Source organism: Harpia harpyja, unplaced genomic scaffold (genome assembly GCF_026419915.1).
Source record: "Harpia harpyja isolate bHarHar1 unplaced genomic scaffold, bHarHar1 primary haplotype scaffold_55, whole genome shotgun sequence".
Lineage (NCBI taxonomy): Eukaryota > Metazoa > Chordata > Aves > Accipitriformes > Accipitridae > Harpia > Harpia harpyja.
The window spans coordinates 554,308-574,411 of record NW_026293415.1 but is presented as its reverse complement, the minus strand read 5'-3'; the positions used below and the strand labels follow the sequence as shown (position 1 = coordinate 574,411).

The window sequence follows — 20,104 nt, the reverse complement described above, 5'->3', positions numbered from 1 at the left end:
AGAATCTTTTTGACTAGGTTAGTTTCATTTTACATGTTGAGATGCAGGACAGATGAAAGGAGCTCAGAGCTTCCAGGGTCTCTGCTGCACAATTTGGACTTCAGAGACTGGAAATGTGGGGAACAGTGTTGTGTTAGTGTACACCACAGGGCAACGTTGGCTTCCTTTGTGCCTTTGCACTAATCTGGGATCTGTCCCTCTGCCGCCTTTGGCAAAAAAAGAACCATCTCCCCTCTTCCATCTCCCTCTACTCCACAAAACAGGGAGAAAAGATATGAAGCAGGGATAATTTAAAGGGCAATGCTGTCTAAGAAGTGTAACATGTAAATGATAACAAAGAGCTAGCCGTGAGAGAAAAACCACTGCTTTAAGAACTCATGCCAGAGGCTAACTACCGAGAACTTATGGCTCTTTTGTCATGTGAAAATGAATGTTGGGAATGAAAGTGCTTTAATTAATCATAATGAAGAATAAGAAGGAATTCCCTTACAGCACTGTGCTGTTACTGTTCTTAGCGATAACACTACTAATTCCACAACATCCTTGAGAGCTGCTTTATTTTTCTCATTTCCAAAGCTCAGCCTACTGAGAACATCCAAGGAGTACCTCAAATCTCTGCAGCCCAAATCTCTCCAAACTTCTCTCATCCACACTCTTTTACGCCACGACACTTCTCACCATCACTGCAATACACTGCCCAGTCTCTATTTTGCAGCTGGGTGCAGTCAGGGTATGCCCTTGCAAAGCCTTCCCTTCAAAAGTCTTTCCTACATGTTAATCCCACTGGTGTCACCTCATGCTGCATACGGCTCCTTCCTCCTTCTGCAAAGCTCCATTGGGTGGGCAGTTTTCCTGTTTCTGTCATACCCATTCAACTTCGCAATCTTTTTGTATTGTATGCATATCAAATATTGTCTCAGGAAACACATTTACCCCCTCCCAGCATCAGCCATTTCCAATTGCAGGCTGAGATATTTCCCCTCTTGGAGAAGACGTTGTGCAAAGCTGCTCCATATGTGGAAACACACTTCAGTGCTGCATAGGCATGTGGGCTAAAAACCCCACACCAGGCTACTTTCTCCAAGAGACAGTTTCAGAGTGGCAAAGCAGATTCCGTACATAAATGCTTGTGCTGGTTTTGGCTGGGAGAGAGTTCATTTTCTCCATAGATGCTTGTGTGGGTCTATGTTTTGGATTTGTGCTGAAAACAGTGTTGATAACACAGGGATGTTTTAGTTACTGCTGAGCAGTGCTTGCACAATGTCAAGGCCTTTTCTGCCTCTCATGCCGCCCTGCCAGCGATTAGGCTGGGGGTGCACAAGAAGTTGGGAGGGGACACAGCTGGGACAGCTGACCCCAACTGACTAAAGGGATACCCCAGACCATATGACATCATGCTCAGCAATAAAAGCTGGCAGAAGAAGTAAGGGGGGGGAGTTGGAGTGATGGCGTTTGTCTTCCCAAGTAACTGTTATGCATGATGGAGCTCTGCTTTCCTGGAGATGGGTGAAGACCTGCCTGCTGACAGGAAGGAGTGAATGAATTCCTTCTTTTGTTTTGATTGTGTGCCCAGCTTTTGCTTTACCTATTTAACTGCCTTTAACTCAACCCACCAGTTTTCTCACTTTTCCTCTTCCAATTCTCTCCCCCAACTCACGGCTGGGGAGTGAGCGAGTAACTCTGTAGTGCTTACTTGCCTGTTGGTGTTAAACCATGACAAACAGATACTCCACAGCTCTCTGGGACCCTGTTCCAGTGCTGGACTGTCCCCCCTGGTGATCTTTTTTTATTATTCTTTATGTCAAGATAGTCAAGCATTACACAACTCAGTGCAAGACATCGTAGCATGGGAAGATGACTTTCATGTCTTCTAACTTTTTTTAGCTGATTGCACGCAGGGACACTGTAGATAGTCCATGGGGTCTAGCAAGTGATTTCTCAAACCTGAAGGTAGTAATTTCTTCGTCGGTTGTGTCACCCTCTGGGCTTCATTGACTACAGACCATGCTTTGACTATTTCCCTTTCATATTACATAGGTCAGACACAGCTTGAGTAAGCTGTTTGGATTAAAATACTTAGGGGCACTGCAGATGCTCTAGAGTACAAAGATATTGGGGGGGGGCATGACCTAACAGGAATGCCTCAGGACACCTTTCCCCTTCTTGAGGAGGATGAAAGCCAGGCTGGACATGTAGTTTTCTTTGAGCAAATATGGGATGCCTTTGTTCAGGCAACCACGTACCCCAGTGGAACATCTGGGACTATTTGGGACTATATTTCACATACCCTGTAGTATCACTTTGTCCGTAGGAGTCTCCGCAAGGCAATTCTCACTTCCTTATTCCTCAGGCTATAGATGACAGGGTTAAACGTGGGGGTCACAACTGTGTAAGGCAGGGCAAGGTATTTGTCAGCATCTACAGAATCCCTTGACCGTCGCTTTAAGTAGGTGACTGTGGCTGAGCCATAGAAGAGCGTCACCACCCCGAGGTGTGAAGAGCAGGTGAAAAAGGTTTTGTGCCTGCCCAGAGCTGAAGGTATTTTCAGAATTGCCCTGAGAATTTGAATGTAAGAAATAACTATTAAGGAGAAGGGAAGGATTGCAAATACCAGGATGATGGTGTACAGCATCACTTGGTGCCAGAAAGTGTCGGCACAGGCCAGTTCCAGCAGAGGGGGAACATCACAGAAAAAGTGGTGAAGGTCATGGGATGTGCAGAAGGGCAAAGTGAACACCTGGTAGGTCTGTCCAACTTGCACTGGAACGACAGCTATCCACGACCCCACCACCAGTCTGATGCAGAGACCCCCGCTCATGATGAGGGTATAGTGCAGGGGGTCACATCTGGCTGTGTAGCGGTCGTAGGCCATGGCAGCCAGGAGAAGGCATTCGATGCTGCCCAACAAAACCAGGAAATACAGCTGGGCAGCACAGCCAAGGAAGGAGATCCGGCCATCTTCCATCAGGAAACCCACCAGCATTTTTGGCAGAGTGACTGACGTGTAGAGACTTCCAGGAAGGACAAGTTCCTCAGGAAGAAATACATGGGGTTGTGGAGGCTTGAGTCCACCACTGTGATGAGAGCAATCAAGCTGTTCCCTGTGAGGACCACCAGGTAGATGACCAGGAATACTGCGAAGCACAGGCCCTGCAAGCTGGAGTGGTCAGAAAAGCCCAGAAGAATGAATCCAGATCCAACAGTGTGATTCTCCAAGCCTTTTCTTTGGGACATTTTCCCTATAAGAGCAATCCAAACAACAGGCTCTTAGAGGATGCTGATGGCCTGTCCACCATCACACACACTTCAAGCCTACAGAAAGACTACAAATAGCCGCATACAGGTAATTGCAGGGTTAGGCGAGCCTGAGTGGGACCAATGCCATATTGTATAGCATGCCTCTAGAAGGCTTATTCTTGGATATGTACAATGCTGCAGAGAAGAGCAGAATTTGATTTTAAAAAGCATCTGTCAGCCCCAGAATGCTTTACAATGCGATAAAGCAGTTGGTGAGGTTCAGACAATTAGGCCAGGTGGAAAAAAATATGACAACCTACCAGAAAATGTTTGTAGAAATTTTCCCCTTCTTATGAAATTTGAATATCTTCAATACTTTAAAATCCACCCCACTCCATCTGGCTCTGGAGGTGGGTTGAACATAGAAAGGAAAAAAATACTATATTCTCTTTTCCAATTTTCAGTTGGGGAACCCCACTGGCATTTGAGAGCAAAACCAATTCTGGGCAATTGTGAAGGTCTTGCTGCAGCTCTGGGGTAAAGGTACCAGGGCTGAGTAGCAGCTTTTATTCTGTCGACTGAGAACAAGAATGTTAATGAAAATATTCAAGGTTTCCACTGCTCTTTCCCTAAAGTCCCATAAAATCATCCCTTCTGAACTAAACATTGGCCCAAGCTAGACATGAATGATGTAGCTCTGATGTGATTTTGATGCAAAGAGCAGCCCTCCACTGTAGTCTGTGAGCATGACGGTCTGCAAGGACCTTAGTGCACTAGACTTAGGTAATTTTATCTCTGTGCACCATGTGCCAATTGCTTTTTCCTCTCCTCTATATAATTTCCTCTCCTGTATATTTTTTATGCATGGACATGACATTTGCACTGAAATCCCCAATGGTTACCATATAAATAAAGACTAATAACGCAATAGCTGGGCTCTGTGCAGCACTGTAAGCTTTCTTTACTCAGCCTTATTTTAAGGTGCAGAAAGACTCTTTCTAGAGAGCAGCATCCTTTTAATGGCCCAAAGGCTCAGGTTTAGTTTCCAAAGGCTCAGGTTTAGAGGCCAAAGATGCATTTTTAGTGTCCAAAACCTCATTTATAGGTTCCAAGTCCCTCTTTTAAGTTCCAAAGACTCGCTAGCTGACATAGTATCAGCAAGGCTCTCTCTAATGGTCTCTGTACCACTCACGGTCTCGGTATGGGTGTGACTGTCTGTAACAGTGTCGCGGTCTTTTTACTGCTATCAGTGTCTGTAACAGTATCTGTATGGGTACCTCCATGCCTAATTGTACCTGTACCTGCGTCTGTACTGGTATCTCTGTGTGTGCATCTTCAATTGCATTTGGATCAGTACCTGTATGTTTAATGGCACCTCTATCCGTAACGGTATTAGGAGCTGTAGCTGTAGTTGTAGGTGTAATGGAGTGTGCGCTTGTGTGTGTAACCATACTTGTATCTGCAATGTGGAAAGTTACGGTATCTGACTGTATCTATAGTTGTACATATTTTACAGCTGTATCTGCAATTGAAAGCATGTGCGTCTAGCGATAACGGTGCCTGTGTGCTGGTTTTAGCTGGGACAGTGTTAATTTTCATCATGGGACCCTGTATGGTGCTATGTTTTGGATGTGTTCTTACAACAGTGCTGATCACACGGGGATGTTTTACATATTGCTGAGCAGTTCTTGCCCAGTTAGCATCGAGGCCTTTTCTGCTTTTCATAGTGCCTTGCCAGTGAGCAGGCATGGGGTGCACAAGAAGTTGGGAGGGGACACAGCTGGGACCGCTGACCCCAGCTGACCAAAGGGATATTCCAGACCATATGATGTTGTGCTCAGAAATCAAATCGGGGAGATGGTGGGGGTGGGTGGGGATAATTGCAGGGGGCTGCTGTTTCTCAGGTACTGGCTGAGCATCCATCAGTGGTGAGCAATTGGGATTTTTTGCATCACGTACTTTTCTTGGTTTGGGTTGGGGGTTTTTGGTGAGTGTGTGGGTGTTCCTCCCTACTCTTTTTATTAAATTGTCTTTATCTCAACTCAAACGTTTTTGCACTTTTACCCTTCCAATTCTCTCCCTATTCCATTGCAGGTTGGGAAGTGATCGAGCAGCTGTGTGATGCTTAGCTGCCTACTGGGGTTAAACCCAACATGGGGCTCAAAGGGTTTGACCAGAGGGTACTAGAGGGAACCTATAATTATTACATCTCTTGAAGAGTTGCTGGTCATGGTGTTGACTTCTCTGTCCTCGACATTGCTTTATCTGATCTGTGCCATGCTCCCTTTTTTGCTGTGCTGTGTAGCAGTTGGTGGTGTTTTGCCTGGAAGAATTCTGATAAAAGCAGTGGCCTTGATCCTGTTTTGGTATTTGGGCCCTGCATTTATGCCTTGCCTGTATTTTGGGAACCACCTTACGGAGACGCTTCACAATTACATTTTTTCCCTTTTCTCTTCCAAGAGCCAATCAGTGGAGGAAAGAGAAGGGCACCTTCCCCTTTTTCTCCTGTGAGGTAAGTATTTTGTCTCTTCCTACAATAACTTTTCAGTATCGTGAGCATCCTTGGGTGAGCAAAATACTCCTATTGGTACTTCTCAGGAATATTGTTTCTGCTTTTTCAAAGTTTAAGCAACTCTTTAGAGAGATTGGCACAGGGATATGACCCAAGGCAGTGCAGTATTAGGTGGCAAGGCACATGGAAGAATCTGGGCAGGTACCCAGAATGCTTGTCACCTCTGGTGGTCTGGGACTTCACCCCCGAACAAGTGTGGGATCCTAATGAAGTGCCAGAATGTTTGAAAAGAGCATGCCCTGGCCCTGGCTATGCCAAAGAGACACAAGTTGTTGCACTGTTCGGGGACCTGGCCTGTGCCTACAGAGCACTATTCATGACTATTCAGCACCCTCAAGGAGAAAAGAGGGTCTCTGGATCTGAACACACACACAGAGACATTGTGGCTAAACCGGAGACCCAGCCCCCAACTATATCAGGTGCCCCTACAGTTGGCACCAGTTGAGTGTGAAGGAAAGGTATCCCTTCAAAGAAGATCATGCAGGTTACCAAGTGGACCACTGCTGAGGGACATATGCAGTATCTGAGGGAATTAGCTGGAAAGACAAACGTCATAGCCTTGAACATACCCACCTCACCGCCTTACTCCTCCTTGCCCCAGTTTGATTGCTAAGCATGACGTCGTAATGCATGGAATATCCCTTTGGTCTGCCGGGGTCAGCTGTCCCGGCTATGTCCCCTTACAGCTTCTTGCCCACCCCCAGCCTACTTGCTGGTGGGCAAGAGTGAGGAACAGAGAAGCCCTTGATGCTGTGCAAGCACTGTTCAGCAATAGCTGAATCATCAGTGGTTTATCAGGACTGGTTCGGTCCTAAAACCAAACCACATTACCCTATGGGCTGCCATGAAGAAAACTAACTGCATCCCAGCCAAAACTAGTGCAGTGAAGCATGTGCTGTTCCTATGATGAGAGCGAGACAACGTAGAGAGTGTTCAGTAACACGGGAGGGGCTGCTGTACCCCACGGGCCTTCAATCCCATCTCTCGAAAACATCCCAACTGCAGCCAACCCCAAAACCCCACCTGACCAGAGAGGGTCCCAGTAGCAGAGCCCTGTTGGTGCAGGGGGCAGACACAATATTTGGAAAAGGACTGGGGAGAAAGGGGGTGACTGTTTCTCAGGACAAGGGGGAAAATCTCTCACCTCCCTGCCCAGCTGTACCATCTCCCTGCTGATGTCACAATGGACCTTCAAATGACGTGGGCTGATGTCACAGGGGGGTGCAGTGCATCAGAGGGAGGTGTCCCCAGTGCCACGGCAGTGCCGGCACTTCCCAGTGAGGCTTGGGTGCTGCTGGGCACTGCTCAGGGACTCCCTACCGCTGCCCTTCAGAGCTGCTCCGCGGCTGAGAGCGGGGTCAGGAGGCAGCAGGGATGCGCTGGGGGACCCTCGCTGACAGACAGGAGACCGTCAGAGAGGAGTTTGGGGTGAGGAGCCGGGAAGAGTGTCCCTTCTCCTGAGCTGAGGGCAAGCAGCAAGCTCAGTGGAGGGCTGCTGCACCATGGCCATCAGCTTGGAGCAGGGCTGCTTGTTGCCCACACTCCTGCAGCTTTCCACCAAGGGTGAGGGTTTGGGGAGCTCCTTCCCCAGGGGTCGCAGTGGGGCTGTCAGCTGTCAAAAGCTGGGCTGTGGGGAGGCTGGACAGGGCTGGGGACTGTCACGAGAGCCCTGCCTGTGGATTCCACCGGGCTCGGGGGACAATGTGGCTGCCAGGACTGCCAGGTCCTGGTACGGGGGCTTCCCTGAGTATTGAGGCTCCTGTGGGCAGGGCTCAGTCCCCTCAAAAGTGGGACCATTCCGAGCCAGCTTTCTCTGGGAGCTCCACAGCCATGGTAGTGTTTTTCTGGGCTCTCTGTGTACGCCAGCATCTGTCATGCCCGGGGCAAGGAGCTTGCCAAGAGTCCGTGAGCTGTCTAGCCTGGAGCCTGGGACCTCTTTTCCTTACTTTCCAGAGATAGTGGCTGTCTGGGGAGCTGTGTCTGATTACATGCTGGCACAGCTGAAGCTGGACAAGGTGGGCTGGCATCCTGGTCCCCCTCGCCCTGTAGGGCTTCAGTCTTCCTGAGAGCCTGGGCCCTGAGGAGCGATCCTTCCCTGAGCATCACAGCAGCACACTGAGACCACCTCATGTGCCCAGAGCAGCTTCTTGGCAAACCGGGAGAGAAACCAAGTCGAGATCCAGTCTGAGAAGGTATTCAGCACCCCACAGGGCTTCACTCTTCCCTGCGGTCAGTGGAGAGACCAAGCAGAGAGACAGGGGATGATGCTAGGTCTGTGCCAAAGATAATCCACGGGAATAAGTCTTAGGGGTATTCCACATGTGGAAATGCCTGGGATCTTCTCTAGCTAAGAGATGTCAGCAAATATTTTAAGGAGGTGAAAGAAAAAAATGGAGAACATGGGGGTTTTTTTCAAAAGCTTTCACTTTTCCTATCTCTAAAGTACTCACTCATCAGCCTTTTTGTGTTTTCCCTCAGCAGCATGTCCTGGTTGCAGGACTCAGGAACCTCAGGATCTTTGCTGTGGTCCAAGAGCAATTCCACGGCAAATGAGTCATATTTGTGGTTCACAGACCCATCTTCCAGCTGGACATTGATGAATGATGGCTGCGGGAGCTTGCGTTCCCCACAGTGATTATCCCTGGGGAGAAGGAAGCAGCTGCCCTCCCCTTTCCCTCTCCAGGTCTTGGGGATCGTGAATTGTGTGCTTCCTGTTCCTTGGAAAGGGCTGGGAGAAGTAGACAATTACCACCAAAGGTCAGGGGACAGCTTGAGCTCCTGCAAAACAACTGACTCCCCAAAAGCTGTTTCTGTAAACAACCTTTTCTCTAGAACTTTGTTATGAATCTTTCCTGGAAATTTTACCTGCTGTGGCAGTGACGACATTCCTCCTCTTTGCAGACGATGTCAAGTTTGAGCTGCTGAACTACAAGCAGCTATCATGAGCCACCTCCTTCCCATGGCACACAGTGGAGAACTGTGTGCAAGAGTATCACCCGAGACTAAGGGGACAGACAGGTTCTTTTAGGAATTCTTGCCAGAATGATTATGGCACTAAATCATAGTTATAATTAAGCTTTCTTTTCTTAATAGGATACTAGGATTAGTATAGCGCCAAAATTATGAGTAGAATAGCACAGGATTTCTACAAGCAGAATCAACGTAGAACAATTTATAAGTATCATAATACAGAATTTATAATACAACTGAACTTATAAATTCTAATCACCTGGATCCTAATGTAACTTAACTTATGTTTCCTAATTACCTGGACCCTCTGCAGATCAGGTCAAATCTGCGTACGTGGCTTGCTGTCTCAGTACAAGAATCCTAATCTGGACTTGAAACCCATAGAAAAGAATATGAGTCACTGCCTCAGTCCTCAGCAGAAGCAGACAACGGTGGAGGCATCCCTGACCACAGGGGTGTCACAGATCTCACTGTCCTGCAGCAGTTCCAGTCCAAGTTGCCCCCTTAGGACTTGTAAATGCTTGATCTACAGACAGTGCTCTGTCTATAAAAAGCCAGGAGGCAACAGGAGGACCCAGGAGGAAAAGGAGAAGGAGGCCAGAGGGGGCAAGAAAAACAGAAAAAGGAGACAACAGGATGAAATGAGAGGCAGGAGGAAGCAACAGGAGGAGGAGGAAGAGGCAATAAGTCAACAGGAGTCAAGAGGAGAAGGAAAAAGAGGAGTCAATAGAAGGACAAAGCAGCACACAGGAGAGAAGGGAAAAGGAACCAAGAAGAGGCAACAGGAGGAGAAAGAGAAGAAGGCAAGAGGAGGAAACAAGAGACAATGGAAGGGAAAAGGTGGCAAGAGAAGGAAGAGGTAATATGAGGAGGATAAGGAGGAGGAGGAAATGGAAGAATGAGGAGACCAGAGGCAACATGAGTAGGATTGAACAAAAACAGGAGGCAAGAGTAGGCAAAAGGAGAAATAGCTGAGGAGGAGCAGGAGAAAGCTGGTGGAGGAAACAGAAGGAGGAGACAATAAGAGGCAACAGGAAAAGGAGAGCACAGGAGGAAACAAGAGGACAAGGAAAAAGGACACGCAAATGAGGCAAACAGAGGAGGAGGAGGAGAAGGGGACAGGAAGCATCAGGAGGAGAAGGAAGCAAAAGGAGGTACATGCAGAAGGAGTAAAAAGGAGGTAAGAGAAAGCAACAGGAGGATGTTGATGATGAGCAGGTGAAGTAGAAGACAAGAGGAGGCAAGAGGAGACAATATAGGGAAGAGGAGAAGGAGACAAGAGGAGGCAAGAGTACAAATCTGGAGGAGGTGGAGGAGTAGGCATTAGGGGCAGTAAGAGGCAACAGGATGCACAGAGGAGGATGCAACATGATGCAAGAGTAAGAGGAGAAGTGAAGAGGAGGAGGAGGCAACAGGAAAAAATAAGTGGCAATAGAAGGCAAGAGGAGAAAAGAGCAAGAGGGAGAGGAGGAGGAGGAAGCAAGAGGAGACAAGAGGAGGATGAAGAAGTGGAGGCAAGAGGAGGCAGCAGAAGGCAAGAGTTGAGGAGAGGAGGCCTACGGGATGGAGCAAAGGAGAGAGGCAACAGGAGGCAAGAGGGTCTTAGGAGGAAGAGGTACCAGGAGGCTGTCATGGTTTAAGCCCAGCCAGTATCAAAGCACCATGCAGCTGCTCACTCCCTCCCCCTTGCCCCCGGTGGGATGAGGAGAAATAAAAAGGCAGGTACATGGGTCGAGATAAGGACAGGCAGGGACCACTCACCACTTATGGTCACGGGCAAAAGACAGGCTCAACTTGAGGAAGAAACAAAATCAATTTAATTGACTACAAATCAAATCAACAGGAAAAGGAGGAGGAGGCCACAGGATGCCACAGGAGGCAATAAAAGTAAGACAAACTTGAGGCAAGAGGGGACACAGGAGGACACCAGAGGTAAAGCAGGAGGAGGCAAAAGGAGGCAAGAGGAAGCAAAACAGGAGGTGGCAACGGTATGCCATAAGATGCATGAAGAGGAAACGGGATAAAAGCGGTAATGGAGGAGGAGGAGGTGGAGGAGGATGGAAGAATCAGTGAAGGCAAGAGGAGAAACAGGACACAACATGACGAGGGAGGAGGCAACAGGAGGCAAAAGGAAAAGGTGTCTTCCTCCTTCTAGGGGCTCCACTGGCCTTTTAGTGCCTCCTCCTCCACCAGCTTTACTGTTCTCATCTTACCTCCTGCTGCCTCCAATTTCCTTCTCCTTCTCCTCCTTTGGCCTCCTTTTGCCTCATCATCCTCTTGCCTCCTCTTACCTCCTCTTGCCTCTTCTTCCTCCTCCCCTTTACTCTCTTTGCCTCCTGCTGCCCAATCTGGCTCAGGTGGCCTCCTCTTGCCTACTTCCCTCTCTGTTCCTCCTCCTCCCCTCCTCTCTTTCTTCCTCTTGCCTCCTCTTGCTTCTTGTTGCCTCCTCCTCCACCTCCTGCTCTTGCATCCTCCTGCCTCCTGTTCCCTCCTCCACCTCATCCTGCCCTTGCCTCCTCCTCATACTATTGACTGCTGTTGCCTCCTGTTGCATCCTCCTCTTCCTCCTGTCTCCACATCCTCTTGCCTCTTGCTGCCTTTCCCTGCCTGCTCTTCCCTCCCTCTCCTGGGATCCCCTCTTGCCTCCTGGAGGAGAAGGGAACATGAGGAGGAGGAGGCCGAGGGCAAAACAAGTAGCAACAGGAGGCAAGAGGAGAAAAGAGGAAGAGGGGAAGGAGGAGGAGGAGGACATACCAAGGGTCAAGAGAAGGCAGCGAAAGGAGGAGGAGGAGCAGGAGGAAGAAAGAAGAGACAAGAGGAGGATGAGGAAGTGGAGGCAAGAGGAGGCAGCAGAAAGCAAGAGTTGAGGAGAGGAGGCTTACGAGATGAAGCAAAGGAGAGAGGCAAAAAGAGGCAAGAGGGGCTTAGGAGGAAGAGGTACCAGGAGACAAAGGTCAGCAAGAGGAGTAGGAGTAGGAAACAGGAGGAGGAGGAGGATGCAACAGGAGGCAATGGCGGGGTCAGAATTCTGGAGGCAGGAGGAGGACACAGCTGGAGACAGGTGAAGGAGGAGGAGGCAAAAGGAGGGAGCAGGACAAGAAGGAGGAGGAGGCAACAGAAAGAGAAAAAGGAGGAGAGCACAGGATGCCAGATGAGGTAAGAGGAGGCAAGTGGAGGAGGAGGAGGCAATAGGAGGCCACAGGAGAAGGAAGAAAGAGGAGGCAAGAGGAGGACAGAGTAGGACACCAGAGACAAAAGAAGGAGGCGGCAACAGGAGTCAACAAAAAGAGAAAAAGGAGGAGATAATAGGATGAAACAGGAGGTAAGTGGAGGCAACACTAACAGAGAGGAGTTGGCACCAGGATGCTGAAGGAGGCAACAGGAGGAGAAGGAGGCAACAGCAAGGAGGAACTCAGTGATGGAGCTGCTGTCAGATATCTGCTGCCCCTGGGTGTGGAGCACTGAACAAGGAGGAAAGGACAGCGAGAAGTTAGGGCATTATTCTCCGACAAAAATCCAAGTAATTTCTCATACTACATACTCACCACAGCTTTTCCATTTCAAAGAAGATGTATGTTCAGCTCCATAGCTGGAGCTCTCGTTGATGCTAGCTGAATGTGCCATGAGGAGCAGGACCTCTGCCCACTGACTGCCGAGGAGTCAGCCCCGCTCAGCAGCAGTGGATTTCTGGGAATAGTGTTGGTCAGGGGGTCAGTCCTGGTATTTCAATTCTGAGATTAAACTACTCTTAATGTAAAAGTGCTTGTCAGCATCTGCACTCCCATTGCTAAGAAACCACAATCAAAACCGTGTTTGAGACAGAGGGTTTTTTTGTAGAGCTCTCCCCTGTCTCACCGGGAGATAGAAAAATCAATGTTGTTTTGAGATAGCAACCTCAAAGTGTTTTGCAATAGGAACCACAACATGTTTTGCAATAGCAGACACAAAGTCTTTTGCAACAGCAACAGCAAAAATATTTGCAATAGAAACATCAATGTGTTTTGCAATACCAACATCACCAATAGGCAATACCCAAAACAAGTTTTTGCAAGAACAAAATAAAAGTTTTTTTTTTTTTGTGAATAGGCTGTCAAGGGACGGTGAAGAGCAGCAACAGCTTTCAGGACTAGCACCTTCCTTGTGGGAGAAGGAGCCAGATGTTTGCCTTTTTGGAAAGAGGCTCTGTCGAGGCCGAGCGCCATGAGATGCTGACTCTCTGGCAAAGCACAGATTGCCAGTGCTGTTGTGCCTGTGAATAGCCTGGACTGGGACAGTGAAGAGCAGCAAGAGCTTTCAGAGCTGGGCCCTTCCTTGTGGGAGAAGGAGCCAGACGTTTGCCTTTTCGGAAAGAGGCTCTGCGGAGGACGACCTACATGAGATTTTACGTCACTGGGAAAGCACAGAACCCCAGTGCTGTTGTGCCTGTAGATAGGGCACCAAGGGACCGTGAAGAGCAGCAACAGCTTTCAGGGCTGGGCCCTTCCTTGTGGGAGAAGGAGCCGGACGTTTGCCTTTTTGGAAAGAGGCTTTGCCGAGGCCGAGCGCCATGAGATGTTGCATCTCTGGGAAAGCACAGATCCCCATTGCTGTTGTGCCTGTAGATAGGGCTCCAAGGCACAGTGAAGAGCAGCAACAGCTTTCAGGGCTGGGCCCTTCCTTGTGGGAGAAGGAGCCAGACGTTTGCCTTTTAGGAAAGAGGCTCTGCCGAGGACAAGCGCCATGAGATGTTCCGTCTCTGGGAAAGAACAGATCCCCAGTGATGATGTGGCTGTAGATAGGGCACCAAGGGTCCATGAGGAGCAGCAACGGCTTTCAGGGCTTGGATCTTCCTTGTGGGAGAAGGAGGTGGTCGTATGCTTTCTAGGAAAGAGGCTGTGCCGAGGACAAGCGCCATGTGAAGTTCTGTCTGAGGGAAAGCACAGATCCCCAGTGCTGTTGTGCCTGTAGATAGGGCGCCAAGCGACCGTGAAGAGCAGCAAGAAATTTCATGTCTGAGACCTTCCTTGTGGTATAAGGAGCCGGAAGTCTTCATCTTCCACAACCTATGGTCAGTCTTCATCCCTACCCCCAACCTACCATGTCTCTCATCAGCCACTTGGGACTTGGAGCAGCCCTGTTCCAACCTGAGCTTTCACCACTGAAGGCTGTAGCTGCATGTTTCAGCCTATTGGCACCAATTCCCAGCTGTTTTATTTGGAGAATGAGAGGCACACAGACAAAGCAGGGTGTTTCTTAATTGCCAACAAGCAAAAACAAAGGAAGGAATAGTTCAGTAAAAACAAAAAGACATTCCTCAGCTAAGTATGAAGTCCACATTACCTCCACTGAAACCTGCTTCCTACAGAGGATAACCTTAGACTAACAGAAAACACATTTTTTGTGTTTAGTCACAGATCCCAAGACCTCCCAAAATGTTTCCTGTCCTGGACTTTGTTTGTCCATACTCACTCTTTTGCAGACAGCATGTCACACACTGAAGTCACGAGCTCCCTCGACTCGCAGAGGGAAGCAAAGAGACAAAGGGAATGGAATGCTCCCTTCTGAATAGCCAAATCTGCACCAACCAACCCCAACATATCTGGGTTATAGGCACATCTTCAAGCAGACTCTGCGTCATCTAGACACGCTTATTTTTCATTTGCTGCATGGTAAATTACAGGTGACTCCCTTGTAGGTGAAGGCAGGGATGAGAGCGATCACCTCTAACACTAGACAGCTTGGGTGCAATTGCCCAGGCCTCCCTTGCTAGTCAAGGGAGAGAAATCACTTGTCTCAGCCAAGAGGCTTTGATGCACCCTGCCTGTCCACCAGCTCATGCTCCAGAAGTTCTGCCATCTGTGTGCATCAAATTTCTATGTCCCACATGAGGTCTTCAGCTACCTCAGGGTATCTTGGAGGTGGTGGCCACCCCTGTGTGGGCAATTGCATCAGCCCGCGAGTGGAGATGATAGGTATAAGTTGAAACATATGCAGAAAAGAGCTTGGTGTAATAAGTGTGTAAGAAGTCTTAATTTTTAGAGTTTTGAGGGTTTTCTATAAATCCTCCTGATTGTTTTCTCTATTGGCCATTGACATGGAACAGCAAGCTCCTTACCCTTTCTCTCCCTCTACGTAAATCTAGATTTATACAGTCATTTCTAAAATGCATTACCTATGAAGACTTTAAATGGAGAAACTGTTCTCAGGACATGTTTATATTAAAACATTTGACATTTGCATTTCATAGCTAAACAGAGCTGAGAGCAATGGAAGTTGGGAAGAGCCCACTATTATTTCTTTGCTATCAAGCAATGTCCAAAATTGGTAGCACTGCCCACCTAGCATCCCTTTTGTGAGGTGGCCAAATCTTTATTGGCTATACAATGGCATAACATCATGGCCGTCCAAGTGCCAGACCCCAACCGATACACCACAGAGGCCCAGAGCACAGCCGATGAAAGGAAATGCCATTCCTATCTGATAACCTGATAAACTTCTCCAATGCAATGGCTGCCTTGGTAGATGAGTAAGGCTTCTGACACTGTCTCCCATAAAATCCTCATAGGGAAGCTGCTGAAGCAGAGGCTGGATGAGCAGACAGTGAGGTGGATTGAAAAAGTGGCTGAATGGCCGGCCCCACAGAATGGTGATCAGTGGCACAAGGTCTCCCTGGAGGCAGGTCCCCAGTGGTGCACTGCAGGGGTCAATACTGGGTCCAGTCCTGTCCCTTCAAACCTCAACTCTACTGTAATTTTGTGGTCCTATGATACACTTGCAGGAAAATCAGTGCTGCTGGGCACCTCTCTGAAGTGTCAGTGCCCGTGAATCAGCAGGCCTTCTCCATCTCCTAGGCATGCACACAACATGGAAGAATCTCTTTCATCCCTGACTTGCAGAAGAGGGGTCTTCCTTCCTGACATCTTCCTAGGACACACCTCCTCCTCTTCTCCATCCACAGACATCCACTGCTTTCCATTTCTGGGCTCAGAGAAGGTTTAAGAATTTGCTAAAGCCATCGGCCACCTCCTTGTTTCTCACTGACATCCCTCGACCCTCTCTGTGAGACCTACACATGGCCAATCACTGCTGCTCAGAGCTGCTTGCTCTTCAGAAGAGGCCTTGAGATTCTTACATATTCCTGGTGCTTATTAACTATCTTCCTGACTCCCTCCAGAGCTCATGGCAAACTTTGTTGTCTACAACAGAGCCTTTATGACCATCTTTTATGAAATCATTGTCTTTTTAAGATCTTCTCTGCAGAAAGAGTAGCCACAGAAAAGCACCAAATACAGAAAGACAGAGTCTGAGTGAAGTGCCAGTAAGAACCAAGTGAGCAACACCCAAGGCTGCGGCTTCCTGGCAAGGAGTCTCTCCTGTTTGTCACCTTTTCTCATGAAAGAACCAGGAAAACTGTCCATCCCATGGAGCTCTGCAGAAGGAAGTTGGAGCTGTACGTTGTGCGAGGTGATACAAGCAGGATCAGCAGGTAGAGAAGACTCCTGTAGGGAATGCTTTACGAGGGAGCACCCTGACCTCACTCAGATAAAAAAGAGACCAAGTAGAGTGCTGACATGATGGTTAGAAGTGTCCTGGGATAAAAGAGTGTGGATGAGAGAATGTGGGAGAGATTTGGTTTACAGAGATTTGAGGTAGTACTACCCAGGTCTGAGCAGTCTGAGGTTTGGAGCTGAGGAAAAACAAAGCAGCTCTCAAGGACCTTTTGGAATTAGTGGAACTATCACTACTAGCAGTAACAGGACAGTGCTGAAAGGAAATCCTTTGTTTTCTCGATGTTGAACTAAAGCTTTTTAATTTTCTTTTTACTTGACAGAATAGCTATAAGTTCTCAGCGATGAGCCTCTGGTATGCAATTCTTAGAACAAGTGTCCATGATGGCACCTCCTGGTAGCTGCTTCATGGCCCCTGTCAGCACCCTGTCCTTGTGCTGGCCCAGCCCTACTGCCCATACATAGTCCCACTCTACAGGCACAGCATGGGCAAGGGGAGAGTCGGGGGCGGGGTAATTTCCCCAATTTGTGATCCCAGTGGTGGCCTTCAGATCACAGCTCCCCCATGACCCTCCTACTTCTGCAGCCTCCCCCAGCACCCGACCCCTCCCCTGCCCCAGCCTTGTCCCAAGTGAGGCTTTGCAGAAAGCTCTGCTCCAGGGTCTGCCAGGGTCTAGGGAAGGAGAGAGGCTGGGCAGGGCTGTCCGTTCCCCCACACCAGCCTTTGGAGCACCAGGAAGGTGGAGGTGGCCTCACAGCAAAACTCATCTGTAAACCTGGTGATGTGCGGAAAACAGACTCCACAATCGGTGAGATTGTAAAGTAGGTATGTTCATTCAGCGCTGGGCAGCACGGGGGGTAGTCCCGCCAAAGTCGTGTGTGCCTGACTTGGCAGTTCACTTCAAATTTATACAGTCAAGTGTTACATATTCACAATATGCCTATACATATGCATGACCTATCCCTGCTTCATACATAAAATTACCTCTGAGAGGTCATTTCCATAGTCTCCTCTCAACTGCGCTTGCGCAGTGCCTCTTTATGGTGGTCGTCTGGTGGTCGCAGAAATGAAGATAGATGACTCCACTTCGTCACCGCTAGTAACCTCTTTTCTTGCGCAGGCTCAGTGGTTTCTTGGTATTTACCCAAGCCACAAGACCAGTCTTAGCTGGCTCTTGGGGCCTGCTCCTGCTTCTTATCAGGAACTGTCTCTGCCTCATTGGCTGGTTCTTGGGACCAGCTCTTCTTATCAAAGACTGTCCCTGCCGCAGCTAATTTCAACAATGTAAGCGCTAAACATCATCTCTCATCCCCCTTTATTATGTCTACTGGGAGTCTTTTGACTCCCCTTGTCTCAGTGAGATGACTGGCAAGTGCTGGAAATGGACAAAAATTGGGATGATAAAGGCCCCGAGCAACCTTCGCACGCTGTCCACACAACCAAGGCCACAGACCGGCCTCCTCCTCTCTCCTGCACCTGCATGTCTTCCATGCTTTCCACAGGCACTGCTTCTGCACCACAAACCCCTGGTGTCAGTCCTCACCCTGCATGGTCACACACTGCAAGCTATACACTGATATTTTTCTCTCCTGGGCATTTTCCAGCCCAGATCAGCTCCCCCTAAACTCTCTCCACCTCCCCTGACCTCTCCCCAGTTTAGCCCAGTCTGGCATGGCCCCACAGCAGTGCCCACCACAGGGTGCGGCAGAGCTCTGGCCACTCACCCCACAGCCCCAGACCCTCTGAAGGGCACAGCAGCTCCTCGGGGGTGGAGAGGGGTGAGCCCCAGGGGTGGGGGGCATCCGTGGTACAAGGCCTGAGGAGATCCCCTTGTATGATGGAAATGCTGCAATGGAGGCCAGCTCTGTCACACAAGTGCCCACTGCCTGTCCTTGCCTGCGGCCTCAGGCCTGCCACACAGCAGGACTGTAACCATGCTGGAAGAGCACTCAGGCCTTCCACCAACCAAAGGGTTCAGAAGGAAAGCATGGAAGTGGGAAGAGAGCAGCTCGGGAAAGACCGAGCGCTGGTGCTCCCTGGCAGTGCTGCTGTGCCGGGAGACTTTTCTTCTTCCCCTCTGCACACAGGCACTGCTCCCTGCAGCTGCAGACAAGGTCTTGGAGGAAGGATCTCAGAAAAACAAGTCACTGCAGGGAACTTTATTTTGGCTAAATACAAAGAGGGTACGGCTCCTCTTTTGCACAGCCTGTGGGTCACAGAAAATCTGGATAGACTGTGAATTAGAAACAAGAGGAATAAAGACATTTCTTTGTGGAAAGCATTCAGATGAGTAAAACAAAGGAAAAAAAAAAAATAGAACAAAACAAATGAAGAAAGCATGAAACTAAAAAACTTCAGAAAAGAAACACGAGAAGAGGCTGGGCCTGTATTGAGATATGAGTCCTGTGCAAAGGACAACATGCAGTTTATTCCTTCTGAAAAGCATCCAGTGATTAGTTTTCTCAGGGCATCCTTGATCTCATGGTTTCTCATGCTGTAGATGAGGGGGTTCACTGCTGGAGGCACCACTGAGTACAGAACTGCCACCAGCAGGTCCAGGGATGGGGAGGAGATGGAGGGGGGCTTCAGGTAGGCAAACATGCCAGTGCTTACAAACAAGGAGACCACGGCGAGGTGAGGGATGCAGGTGGAAAAGGTTTTGTGCTGTCCCTGCTCAGAGGGGATCCTCAGCACGGCTCTGAAGATCTGCCCATAGGACAGCACAATGAAAGTAAAACACCCAACAGCTAAACAGACACCAACTACAAGTACCCCAACTTCCCTGAGGTAGGCATCTGAGCAGGCAAGCTTGAGGATCTGGGGGATTTCGCAGAAGAACTGGTCCACAGCATTGCCCTTGCAGAGGGGTACTGAAAATGTATTGGCAGTGTGCAGCACAGCATAGAGGAAACCCACTGCCCCAGGCAGCTGCTGCCATGTGGACACAAGCTCTGCTGCCCAGGAGGGTCCCGTAGTGCAGGGGTTTGCAGATGGCAACGTAGCGGTCATAGGCCATGACAGTGAGAAGAAAATACTCTGCTGACATCAAAAAGATTAACAGAAAGAGCTGTGCAGCACATCCTGGGTAGGAGATGGCCCTGGTGTCCCAGAGGGAGTTGGCCATGGCTTTGGGGACAGTGGTGGAGATGGAGCCCAAGTCAAGGAGGGAGAGGTTGAAGATGAAGAAATACATGGGTGTGTGGAGGCGGTGGTCACAGGCTACGGCGGTGATGATGAGGCCATTGGCGAGGAGGGCAGCCAGGTAGATGCCCAGGAAGAGCCAGAAGTGCAAGAGCTGCAGCTCCCGCGTGTCTGCAAATGCCAGGAGGAGGAACTCAGTGATGGAGCTGCTGTTAGACATCTGCTGCCTCTGGGTGTGGAGCACTGAACAGGGAGGCAAGGGCAGTGACAAGTTAGGGCATTAGTCTCTAACCAAAATCAAAGCCATTTCTCATACTAGACGTTCACAGCACCTTTACTATTGCAATGATATTTTTGTTCAGCTCCATTGCTGGAGCTGTGGTTGGTGCTGGCTGAGTGTGCTCTGAGGATCAGGACCTTTGCCTACTGGCTGCCAAGGAATCAGCCCTGCTCTGCAGCAGTGGGTTTCTGGGAATGGTGTCAGTCAGGGGGGTCAGTCCTGGTGTTTGAATTGGTCAGATGAAAACACTCCTAATGTAAAAGTGTTTGTCAACATCTGCACTCCCAGGGCTACGAAAACACAGTCAAATCATTGTTTAAGAGGGGTTTTTTTACAACTCTCCCCCATCTCACCTGGTAATAATCTTGGATTTCAGAAACCCTCATCATTTCTGCTGCACTCAGAGAAAATAAAGT

At 49.1% G+C, this 20,104-nt stretch overlaps 2 pseudogenes; both read right to left on the bottom strand.

Moving 5' to 3' along the window:
- Positions 1-2,296: 2,296 nt before the first annotated feature.
- On the bottom strand, positions 2,297-3,234 carry LOC128138548 (olfactory receptor 10AG1-like; annotated as a pseudogene).
- A 13,480-nt stretch (positions 3,235-16,714) lies between these two features.
- Positions 16,715-19,628, bottom strand: LOC128138547 (olfactory receptor 14A16-like; annotated as a pseudogene).
- Between the last annotated feature and the right edge of the window lie 476 nt (positions 19,629-20,104).